The sequence below is a fragment of the Corvus cornix genome, chromosome 5 (genome assembly GCF_000738735.6).
Source record: "Corvus cornix cornix isolate S_Up_H32 chromosome 5, ASM73873v5, whole genome shotgun sequence".
Taxonomy (NCBI): Eukaryota; Metazoa; Chordata; class Aves; order Passeriformes; family Corvidae; genus Corvus; species Corvus cornix.
Window position 1 is genome coordinate 22145555 of NC_046335.1, and position 12501 is coordinate 22158055.

Below are 12501 nucleotides of genomic sequence, written 5' to 3' on the forward strand. Positions count from 1 at the left end.
CTCAAAGCTATGGGAAAATTAAGCTATTATCATCACTCACAAACAGCATCTCGACATAAATTATTCCTTCCTGGCAAATGGTGTCAAGGTGAGCAGACAGTCACCTAGACACTGGAATGAGAGCCAGAGTCTCATGCCATACACTTTGCTTTGGAAGGATGGTTCTTATTCCACAGACTTGCTGATCCAGCTTCTCCACTTTTGTAGACTTAAAGACAACAGACTTTCGAAATTTCAGCCAGAAGCTACCTCCCACCAGCAGAAATTATGGTTTGACATCTTTGCCCCCTGCTTTTGGCTTTTGAGGGACACTGCAGTCTCGGGCAGCTCATGGCACTTGGCACCTGCTGCCACAATGCCTTGGACTGTAAAGCTCCTTAGGGCTGCACACTGAGAAGGGCAGAAAACTCAGAGTTTCAATGAGCCACTCTGCAAGGACAGAATTCATCCAGTACAAGTAAACATAAACAACATTAGTTGCCCATGAAGCCTGTTGCCTCTTCCCATCAGGGCTGGATTATGTCTAGATAATGGGTTACAGCTGTCTGCCCTCACCACAAAATTTCAGTCTTTGCAGAAGCACAGATAGATCCCAGTTTGAGTCACTGCAGCACAATCACGCACAACTATTCTTCCTGTCAGACACCTGTGTTCCTGGCTGGAAATTGCTGCATCACCATTTTATGTAGCTAAGTGGTTCATTTGCAGCAAACTACCGGGTTTCAGCAGTTGTGGGGGACTTTCAGATGGATACAGCCTTTATAGTTACAACCCTCTGGGATGGAAAGAGCTATAAAAATGCAACATTAGACTGACCCTGTATATTGGCTTAATTCTCTGCTCTTTCCCAAGTGTGCAGACTGCCCTGTTTGGGGTAGTGGTTCTGCAGGAACAGTTAAGGGTATTTTTTTAGTCAGCTGCCCTGACATCGCTTCCTTGTCATACCTTTCTATACTTACAGAAATCCTTGGCAAGAAAATGTAACAGGGCTCAACAACTGTGAACAGAACCTTTGCTCTTAGCTATGATTTAGTAAATGAAGGCTGAGCTCAATGGCAATGTCACAAATTCTAAATCTGTTCAATGGCTCTAAAGTTTTCTAAGGATAAATAATAAAAGCTTCTCATCTTCTGTGCTTAAAGAGTCATTACTTACTATTTGCATTTCATTACATAGCAGCTGCAATAGCAAATATATTTTGGAACATGATTTCTTGTGGCAATGTCTAAATACTCGCAAAGGTTTTAAAAATAAAGCACTTAGGCTTCTCTGGCTTTGGAAAATCAGATGACCACCAGATTTCTTCTCTGGTAATACTAGTGGCTGAAGTAAAAGCTCCCTGTTGCTAAAGACCTTGCACAGAAACCACAGACTTTTGCTTAGTGGGTTGTCTATTTTAAGTGTGACTATCCGAAAAAATGGTGTCACCTCTAAGGTCTCAGAAGTCTTTACAATGGCAGTATAGAGGAAATTAGCAGATGCAACTCTGAAGTAAACCAGAAGTCTGTTCTTATGTATAGTAAGAATCTCATACAAAGTAAGTAGTAGACGGTGTTCCTCTTCATACTGCACTCCTGGGCAGCCCTGAAGGCCTGCATGCCAAAAGGTCTTCATTAGATATCCTCAGAGGATACAGAGTTAAAACGTAAAAGTCTCAAGTAATAAGGCACAGGGAACATAGGAGAAAAGATGACATGAAATAGCATTTATCTTAAGAAATAGCCAACTCAAGGGAGATGATCACAGTCTAAAAATACTTTCAAGGAGACAGACCAAATGAATGAGAAGACTCATTAACTGTAAGGATATAGCTGGAGGAGGACAAGCAGTCCTGGACTGAAAGAAAAGCTGAGGTCGAGAGCAATCAGAGAAAGTGGCCCCAGTGAGAGCAGAAGTGATTTGATGTGCATAGGCATGAGGAGAGCCATCGGGAAGTATGAGGTATGACAACAGAATTCAAGTTAACTTCATTGATTGTTGGCTGAATGGACACAAAGAAAGTTAACAAAACTCATTGCTAATCACTTTCTGCTCAAAAAATCTCAAAGCCCCAGCAGAGCCAAAAGGGTTTTTTTCTCCTGAACAGCAAATTAATGTTACAAGAAGGACATGCATGGATAGAAACCATAAGCAGCAACAGCAGAGTCCATATAGTTCTCTTTGAGTTATTTAAAGACCAGCCAGAACTATCACAGTTGGAGTAAAGCAATGACCTACTTGTCCAATACAAATATAGGGAGAAGAAAATTTAAACCTATGTGGAGTCTCGGTGTCCTGTTAGATATTTAAATCTATGGAAACGTCAGACAACTTAACAAACAGCAAGATGGTCTCTAATAATGAGATGTCCACATGTGGGATTTTTGCTTTTCCAGCTCTTTTCCAGAAAGCCTGGGGAATAAAGAATCCTTGGAGATTACTCCAAAAGTCAGCAAACATGGACCAAAGAGTGCTTCAGTCCTCTTATGGAGACATCCTGGCAGCAGCTTTGTCTTTATTATACCAAAGAGCTTTTAGCATTGGTTGTCCTATGGCAAGTGATGTCAGAGCTCCAGCACGCCAGTCCCATGTCTCTTAAGGTTTTTAGAGCCAGATTTTCTAGTCTCCCCAGATGTTTACAAATAAAAGTACCACTGTGTAGTGGGTTGATCCTGGCTGGACACCGGGCACCCACCAAAACCCCTCTATTACTCCCCTCTGCATCTGGACAGGGGAGAGAAAATATCACTAAGGAAGGGTTCATGGGTTGAGATAAAGACCGGGAGAGATCACTCACCAAATACCATCTCAGGTAAAAGAGATTTGAATTGGGGATATTAATTGAATTTATTACTAACAATATCAGAGCAGGATAATAAGAAGTAAAATAAATCTTAAAAATACCTTCTCCCCACCCCTCTCTCCTCTCCTTCCTGAAGTCTACCTCTTCTCCCCCAGAGCGGTGCAGGGAGATGGGGAATGGGTGTTATGGTCAGCTCATCAGATTGTTTCTGCTGCCAATCGGGGAGAGGAGTCCCTCCCCTGCTCCAGTGTGGGGTTCCTCTCACGGGATACAATCCTCCACAAACTTCTCCAACATGAGTCCATTCCACGGGCAACAGTCTCCATTAACTGCTGCAACATGGGTCACTCTTCCATGGGGTACAGTCCTTTAGGCACAGTCTGCTACGGCATGGGTCCCCACAGGGTTACAAGTCCTGCCAGCAAACCTGCTCCAGTGTGGGCTCCTCTCTCCATGGGTCTGCAGGTCCCTGCCAGGATCCTGTTCCAGCACAGGCCTCCCATGGGTTCAGAGCCTTCTCTCAGGCATCCAATTGCTCTGGTGTGGGTCTCTGCCACGGGCTGAAGGTGGATCTCTGTACCCCTGTGGTCCTCTATGGGCTGCAGGTTGACAGCTGCCTCACCACAGTCTTCACCACAGGCTACAGGGGAATCTTGACTCCGGCACCTGGAACACTTCCTTCCTCTCCTCCACTCGGTGTCCCGCAGAATTGTTCCTGTCACGTATTTTCACCCCACACTTCTCTGGCTGCAAGTACATCTGCTCAACAACCTTTGTTTTCTTCTTAAATACATTATCACAGAGGTGTTACTATAATTCCTGATTGGCTCAGCCTTGGTCAGCAGCACATCTGTCTTGGAACCACCTGGCATTGACTCTGCTGGACATGGAGGAAGCTTCCGGCAGTTTCTCACAGAAGCCACCCACTAGCCTCCCCACTACCAAAACCTGGCCATGCAGACTCAACATACAGTGTCATACACTGTTTGCATACTGCCTCCTTTAACATGTTGTCAGTCACCTTAATAGAAGTTCCAGAGCTGCTATCAATTAAAAATAAATGGAGCATGTTGATCATTTACTTCACAAGAGGCAAGGCAGGGGATGGCAATAGCAAGCTCTGTGTGCCAAAGTTTCATTTGTCTGCTACAGATTTTACTGTATATCCAACAGCTTAGGGGAATGCACAGCCTCTGGCCTGTATTTCAGCTCTTTTACTCAGTCTGTCTTTACCACTAGTCATTCCAAAATTATTATGCCTAACTGGAAGATTTTCATTAGCTGTCAGGTCAGTCTTTTAGCTGCTTGTGTTGGACAAGAAGAGATGAAGACCTGAACCTGTGTATCATCAGACTCATGAAAGTACAATAGATTGGTTTGTCATCACAATACCCTTAATAATCTTATATATTCACTCGGCAATGGAGTTAACACAGTGGACCCACCCAAGAGTCCATACGAGTTAACAAGCAACTGCTGAATGCAGCCTTGTCACAGAGACTATTATCAAGGAATTATGTTATCATCCAGAACTGCTTGAGACTAGAGAGGAGCTTTATGGTCAGTGACAGGAAAAAAGGAGACAGATCATCTGGAACTCCTAATGGTTTATAACTGCCAGGAGGGAACACTTGACCAGTACAACAGAAGCAATCTTTGTAGGTCTAAACATGAACTGCCAAAGTCAAACAGTCCCACAAAGTCCAGATGCTATGAAAGCTACTTTGAGAAAAAACTTCAGCATAGCATTACCTAAAGGAAAAAGTGATTCACTAATTAAGAATTCCCAAGAACCCAGTGTTAAGATCAATGTTTTGAGTCCTTCGAGACTTGGAGAGCCTGTCCCTCTACTGACAACTTTCAAGAATCAGTTCTTTATTAAAGTCCACTGAGTTTGATACTTAAAGCTGTCACTAGATGTTCTGCCAAAACATCCCATGCTATATTGAGTGGTTTACTCAATACTGAAGACCAACATAGGTCATCCCAGTAGCAGCCATTGATACTATGATTTTCTTCTCCAGGGAACACCTGTAACAGTCAATGGGATGGATTTGTCTGAGAAAACCTTGATTAACCAAGCAATTTATTACACTACAGAAAACTTGACTGAGATTATTATTGTCAAGAGAAATAATTTTTCTCTTCAAGCCACAGTACAGGTATGAAATAAATCTTCTGGACTGATCTATCAGCAGTATGCACTAGAAGTAGTAGTATGCACCAGACTGCAATTTACTGACAGCTCTTGCTGTCTTCCTTTATGCTTCCATTGTCACTAACCATCCAAGGAAATAAGTCAATTTGTGAATATGAAGCTACTGAAGAAGCCTAAGAAAGCAAAATGTGGCAACACAATTCTACCTATGTATCAGCTATACTGTTTATAGAGACTTAAAATCCCTTTTAAAGCTCTGGAAACAAAGCTCCAAAAAACATAATAATTTCATGCTGGGAGAAAAGGTGAAATTTCAAATCAAACTCTGAGACCCAGTTTCTGTCTATCAGAACTGGAGTGTTTTCCAGGTGTGTGGATTCACCCCACAATCACCTCATATCATTCCATTGCTTCAGGATAGACAGGCATGTCAGAAATTTGACTGTATAACCAATGCAGCTGGAGGCACAGCCAGCCTAGGCAGAGCCAATGCCTGCTGCAGGAGATGCCATCAGCTCAGAAAAAACTATCCAGGCTGTCAACAGGGCACTAGAAGCCCCCTAGTTCAGGTAAGTGTTACAGCGGGGATTCTGTAACACAATGCACCAAACCAGGAGTCCCGTGGAAAGGAAATATATATGAACAGATTCTTGCTAGATGTTTCAGAGATGTTTATTTCTCCAGCTGCATGGCCGGGGCTCTGCCCAGGAACTGTTTCAGTCACGGGACCAAGGGTCCTTCTGCCCGCGCAGGGAACACAAACCAACCCATGGGGAATGAGGCTGAGCAGGGGCAGGGAAACCCTGTGCCTCCCCTCAGGGCCCCCCTCCCAGGGCTACATGGCAGGGGGAGGAGACCCCAACAGATAAGGATCTTTCCTGTAGGACAGAAGCTTCCTATCGGATCCAGCTACATCAGTCTGCAGGCCAACACCACATTTCTCCCCTTGACCATCTCTTTTTGACTCTGCATACAGACTACTCCTCATGAACTAATTTGGCCAAAACTTGTCCAGCATCATCCAATCAGCTATTAGCATGTTCTGTGAAAGGATGAATTTCAGCAGGGGCTTATTAGGATATGTATTATATTGATGGGAAAAGAGAAGGATAGTGTGAAATACATGAAGGAGCATGCCAACCCAGCCTGCAAATTATAGCATGAAGGACAAAGTGAGATGAGCCTGCAGAATAAGATGGCAGCATTTTAGACTGCATATGGACTTGAAGCAAAAAATTACAATAAACCTTTTCCATACTTCTGTAATGCAGAATGAAATGGAATATTATATTCAGCTTTGCCTTTATTAGTCAATCAGATGGAGTTCAAAGAAAAGACATAAGTGATTAAGAAGCTGAGAAATGGATTTGTAAGATTTAAAAAATTGTCATATTTATCTAGCTCAGGAAACTACAACTAAAGTGGATGTAAGGAAAATGTGGTAACCACCCATGTATTTTGGAGGGTGGGAAAAATAATTCATGTTGGACAAACAAGCATCAACTGGAAACAGCGTTCAGTTTAAGAAAAGGAAATTATATGTTAACATTTCAGGAAATACTTCCAAACAGTTCTTCCACTGTCAGCTTTTGGAATAAACTTAGGTTGGAGAAGCTGAAATCTTGGAATCTAGGGAGCTACAGAATGAAGAGGGTAAAGAACAGTGAATAGGGAAGTGCCTGCTGTTGCTGGAAAAATAAATAATAATAGTGGGAAAAATAAATCAGAGAAGCTTCCACTTTTTACCTAGACAGTTGTTCAAGCTTAATCCAATAGAAGCTATCCTTTTCTATTCTGCGTTTCACTTCTTACCATCTCGTCTGGGTTCAAAATATTTATTAGCACCAGTGCAAATTTATTTAATAAAAGTAACATGAAACAGAAATAGTTGTGTAAATAGTTATATATAGGTGATATGTGTTGAAAGACGCAAAAACCAGTGTTTTGGTCTTCTTTTCATAAGTATGGTATAGAGCTTGATTCCCACATGGCTTCTGTTTGTAAATGCATCAGCAATGACTGAGAGTAGGCCAACAATATCACAATGTTATATTCCTAAAGTAGGTTTCTAACACTGTCCCTGCCCAGCTCCGTGGGGTCCCGCGTGCCCCCACAGCAGCACGGGTGGGTTCAGTGTTACAGTCGGGAGCAAAGAGCTGAGAAGGGCATTTGCGTGCGTTCCCACAGGAGCATTTATTGCTGCTACACTGTCCAAGGGTGCAGAGGCAAATAGGAACGTGATCCCAAAATTCACAGTTTTATCCGGGGGCGGGGAAAAGGCAGCACCAGGGAACGGGGACCAATGGGGAAGCTCTGGGGGAGTGACGAGGGGCAGAGGCTGACAGGCAACCCGGGAATCCAAACTGGGGTAGATGAACATGACAGACCAATGCAGCCTGGGAGAAGCCTTTCTGGTCACCCGAACGTAAAGTGGTTCTTGTGGCACTAGGGACTTGTCTTACTGAAAACTCTCTGTCCCTTGTCATGTATGTTCACAGGCCACCGCAGTTTTTGTTCGATGATGACTTACGGTGTTATTTCTCAGAATTTCAATAGGACTAAGAGATACCCAAGCTGCTTATGTTTATACCCTTTTTCATACTTTAAGGGACTGTCAGAATGACCTCTCTGTGTCTGTGCAAACTGAAGAAAACGTATTTCTATTTGACTTTTTTTTAACCTTGAAATGAACAGTTAGGTATGTTAACTTCCCATAACACAGCTTTCAGATGGTTTGGAAAAATGCTACCAGCTAAGAACTTTGGTAATGTCAAGACCCTCAAATAGAGCAGCTACATAAACATATGCAAACTGAGATGTCATAAAGGATTTAAGACCACTTTTGAATTCTGACATAATTTGAAGACAGTCTTTCTTTTTCTTCTTTACTCTTGCTCCTTTTCCCCCTCCTTCAAGATAATACATGGAAAGATTTGTGATAAAACACAGCAGGTCATATAGAAAAGACTTACATGGAAGAACTGGGAGACCTTTACAATATGTGGGAAATACCAAAGAGGAGAAAGCAGACATTTCATTAGCTCAGCTATTATTATTTATAAGTCAACTAGAATGACCTTTTATACTTGTTTGATAAAATTTACTTACTGAAACCCCAGTGGAAATGTGTCCAATTCATAATTTAGGTTTCCAGCAAAAGCCTAAAATTAAAGTTCATATTTAAGTGGAAGTGTTAAGAGGTTGTACAGATTTTCACTCCCCACAGGAAGTCCCTGAGGCATAAGAAGCATTTATCTGGTGGTCAGAAGTCTCCAGCACTACATCAGAAAAAGTAATGATTTTGCAGCTAACTAGCCAAATGTCGAGTCTTTTAACAAATGTGACTCAATCATCTGGGTTATATAGGTGCACAAATGGCAAGACTGTGCCCCTGAAGATTCTTCAAGGCATACAAAAATTCCACTCACTAATGCATTGCTATAGATTAGAAGCCATATGACATTACTTCAAAAATTTACACTGTCTCAAAAGTCAGTACTTAAAAGTCCTGATCCTTTTTACCTTGGGTTCTGACAAATCCCAGCATCTCTCCAACAAAATAGTGCAAACTATGTAAACCCATGTGAGCAAGCAGGACAGAAGCTTCATGGATGAAGACAATAATGAAAACACTCAGTCCTACAAGTAGCAGAGAACTGCAGCTCAGTCCAGGAAAAAAGATTTGAGTATATTAGCTTCTAGCATGGACAGAATCCCATGACTGCAGCTGCACTACTCACACCCTTCATTTTACTCATGTGTTTTGCAGGTATGTTGGTTAGACTGCAGTACTCAACGTCTTCCAGGAGTGCACTGAAAGCATTTTTCTGATTTCAAATATTGTGCCTTTTTAGACAGAATAATGTGACATCTCCTAAGTCTCCAGGCTTTTGACCCCAGTTTCATATGTTGCATTATTACAGTTACATGATGAGATTTACATGCTGGAAAGGAAAATTACATGCATGGGCACAAATTAATACATGAGCGGGGCACAACAGATGTCTGTTTACACCACAAGAGGGTTTTTTAGTGTCTGCAACACAGCCAGCTAGCACTCTATCCATTCCTCTAGCCTTATCAACCTTGAGATATTTATAAAAGTTTCCTGGATAGGCATAGCAGTAGAGATTTTAGTCAGCTACATTTTTTCCTTTCAGTTTTCGAAACCATAAGAAAACAGTCCCTATACTCACTTGTGGAATTACATTAGGGAAATTAACCCAGTGAGTATGTAGTTTAATCTATTAACATGAAAGAAAATGTAGGTTAGTATAACCACACAAATGCTCAGCCTTTAGAAAATCTAGCACCAGAACCATGACAGCCCACAGCCATGACTTGTTGTTCCAATTCTTATACAAGAAGCTTGAAGCACTTTATAATAGGGAACAAGTTATGCTTTTCTCATTTTACAGCTGAGAAGATCAAAGTGCCTTCTACAAGGGGAAACAAGAAACTGAGCCTGGGGCCATCTCAATTCCAACCATATGTCATTGTTTGAATTATTTCATGCAGCAGTAGCAATGCCAGTGCCAAGTGCTTTTGAGGTGGGTGTGATTTGTGGGATTAAAGCAACAAATTTAAGCCTACAGCATATTTTTTGGCTGGAGGAGAGGAGGAAACACTCAATGAAAGCAGCAAGTTAGTTCCTCTTCACCACCAAGATACATTTCAGTTTATACATCTAAATCAAATGGTGAAAAAAAAATCTCTCTGTTTAAAAACATTTTTAAAAAGAAACCTGGAAAACTGGTCTACTGTGTGGATAGCTACCTTAAAATCTATTTTCACACATCTGTGAGAAAAATCTTTGGTAACACTGATGTTCAGTGTTCTTTTCCTTTCCTTTGCCTTTGTTCTTTCTCCTTTACTAACAGCTGTCACCTACTTATGGCAATAATTTTGTGGAATTTACTTCATCTTTTTCAATTTTCTTCACGTCAAATTGCCAAGATTTTAGGTGTCAGCCATATGGCAACCAGTCCCTCACTCAAAGTTCTCTTATTTTATCTTCTACCTGATGTGACAATTTAAGACTATAGAAAAGCAATGGAAAATTACAGTGCCTTGACAACAGCATGCGATTTAAAACAAATACTTTCTCATGCCAAGGAAATACTGAACATTAATAGTAATCACTGAAGTAAGACTGAGAGCTGATGCTACACATCATAAATATCACATTTTCATTGAGATGTTTTTTGAATTAATTAGAAAGAGACCATGGCAAATCTCAAAATAAGGAAGAAGTCCAAAAGTATATGTTAGACATGTCAGTGCTAATGGCACTTGTAGGACATTAAGTGTGAACACAATTGCCAGTATCAATTTCATGCTGTTTTGTGTGCTTAGGTTAGAGAAGTTCTCATCTGGAGCTTGGGTGCCATGGAAATGTACGAAGATCCAAGAACTGAGTGCTGCTATACTTGTTCTCATCCCAAACAGAAAACGATCTCAGGCAAATTGGGACTTATTTTTAGTCATATTTATATTTTGAAGGGAGATAAAATGGATACAGTAGCCCATTTACTGAAAAATGATGTGTTAAGGACTGATCTTGCATCAGAACAGGGTGTGATAAAGAAATAACAAAAGCATGCCAAAAGATAAACTAAGCTGTGGAGAACAATGGAGTGTTTTCCTCCCTTCCCCATACTAATATGAGAGGTAGGCAGTGGCTTGTTATTGCTATTGTCATTATATTTTATGAAATAGTGAATCTCTGCATGGCTACTGAGCACTTGGTTGTCACTGAGCTGACTGCCAGAGCAGTGAGATGAAGCAAGAATGTGAGCATTCCTCTGAAGCGTTCTTCTGCAGATAAACAGATGTTATAATCTGGAAACAGAAGTGGTATCAAGGCATCACTTGCCCCCTGGAAGAGAAGGCATCCATCTCCTTCCACTCACCCAACAAAGCCCACTGATATGCACTTCACATCAGATGGCTGTAGTGTCTCAGGCTGGTAGGTGCTGGAGAAGCAGTGGAATTTGAAAAAAAAGCAAGCCTTAGAAACTGCAATTATCCTTCCCATAACTTTGCTGGCTCCAGGATCCAGCAGAGGCCGTGTATCATTCTGTTTCTCCTAACACCACTGTTTTAAGTTTGGCTGTGGAAAAAATTGAATGGGCTAACAATTTTAACATGCAGGCAAGTTTGACCTTTGCATCCCAGCCTTTCAAAGAAATAGAGCCTTTGACTTTGGCCACGAGGTGGGTGTTCAGACCGCCCAGCTTGTTTCTGAACTGCTAGAAGGTAGTCAGGGCCATTGGTTTATCTGTGCACCAATATATCATTCTCAGTGACAACGTCTGTCTTAACTACAGTCTCTCAACGGTCTCTACCCAAACGCTGCTATTGCACAGAACCAGGAGCACTACAGCAACAGACCTCAGTACAGTTACTTGCTCTGCTCTGTCCCAGTTTGGGTTGGCTGCAGCTCCCATTATACATGTGGAGGCGTTCCACTATTTAGATAATTACCATCAAGCTCAAACTTTCATCCTTGCACAATCAGTTGCAATCAAATGTTTTGGATACTTCCTGGCCATTTATCACATAATTAGTCTCAGCAACCCACTTTCAGAATGTTCTCGAAAAGCATTAATGTGTAAGTGTTCTGCAAGCATGGTTAGTGACAGGATGTTGAACAGGGAGAACCAATTTCACTTTGATATAGACTATCCTATTCTGACTCCTGAGCATGTTTGGATATGTATAACATTATCATTTGCATGGGAGACAATACTTAGCAAGAACACAAAACAACAGGCATTGCTAACATTCACCCCGGGTAAAACAGCTTTCCTACTGTCCACTCATATTTCACACTTTGCACACTAAACACTGCCCATTTCACAAAACTGTCACTGCACTGAACTCTGCCTCTGGCAAATGTAGAACGAGACCTATCCAGCACCATGATGTTTTGTGCCAAACAAAACCCGTATTTATTTTTTTTTTAAGTACAATTTTTAGGGTGAAAAAACTGTATTTGTACTCGCTCAGCCAGTGATTTTCTCAGGAGATGCTCTTTCATCCTCACTTGGGATCTCTCTATTGGTCTCCTCTGCCATTGCAAACAACTGAGCAGTTCTGACTGTCTATGTAGGCATCTGCTTCTTCAGCATGAGGTGGTAGAACCACTCATCAAAGTTGGGGTCCTGTTTCTCATACAGGCAACCCAAACCAATCCAGGTGAAGGACATGAAGGTTTACCTCATTTCTTTAGAGAAATAACATCATCTGCCTTTCCCACAGTCCAGACTATTTCCAGAATGCTTGAGATTCACTGAAAAATGAATGCTATGACGAACACTGAAAAACACTTAAACTTTCAGCCAAAAGATTTCTTCATTTTCAAAAAAAACACCTGAGTTTTCCATTGAAAACATATGCATTTTTCAAACAGTCCTGTCTGCTAAAAAACAGTAAGGATTGGTTTTCTGTTATTGGATTTCTTAGTCCTGGCCTAAGTACTTGGCCTAAAAATAAAATCCATACTACTGCTATGGAAAAAAAGTAAGATTGTGTTAAGTGAGCATGGTAAGAAGCATTT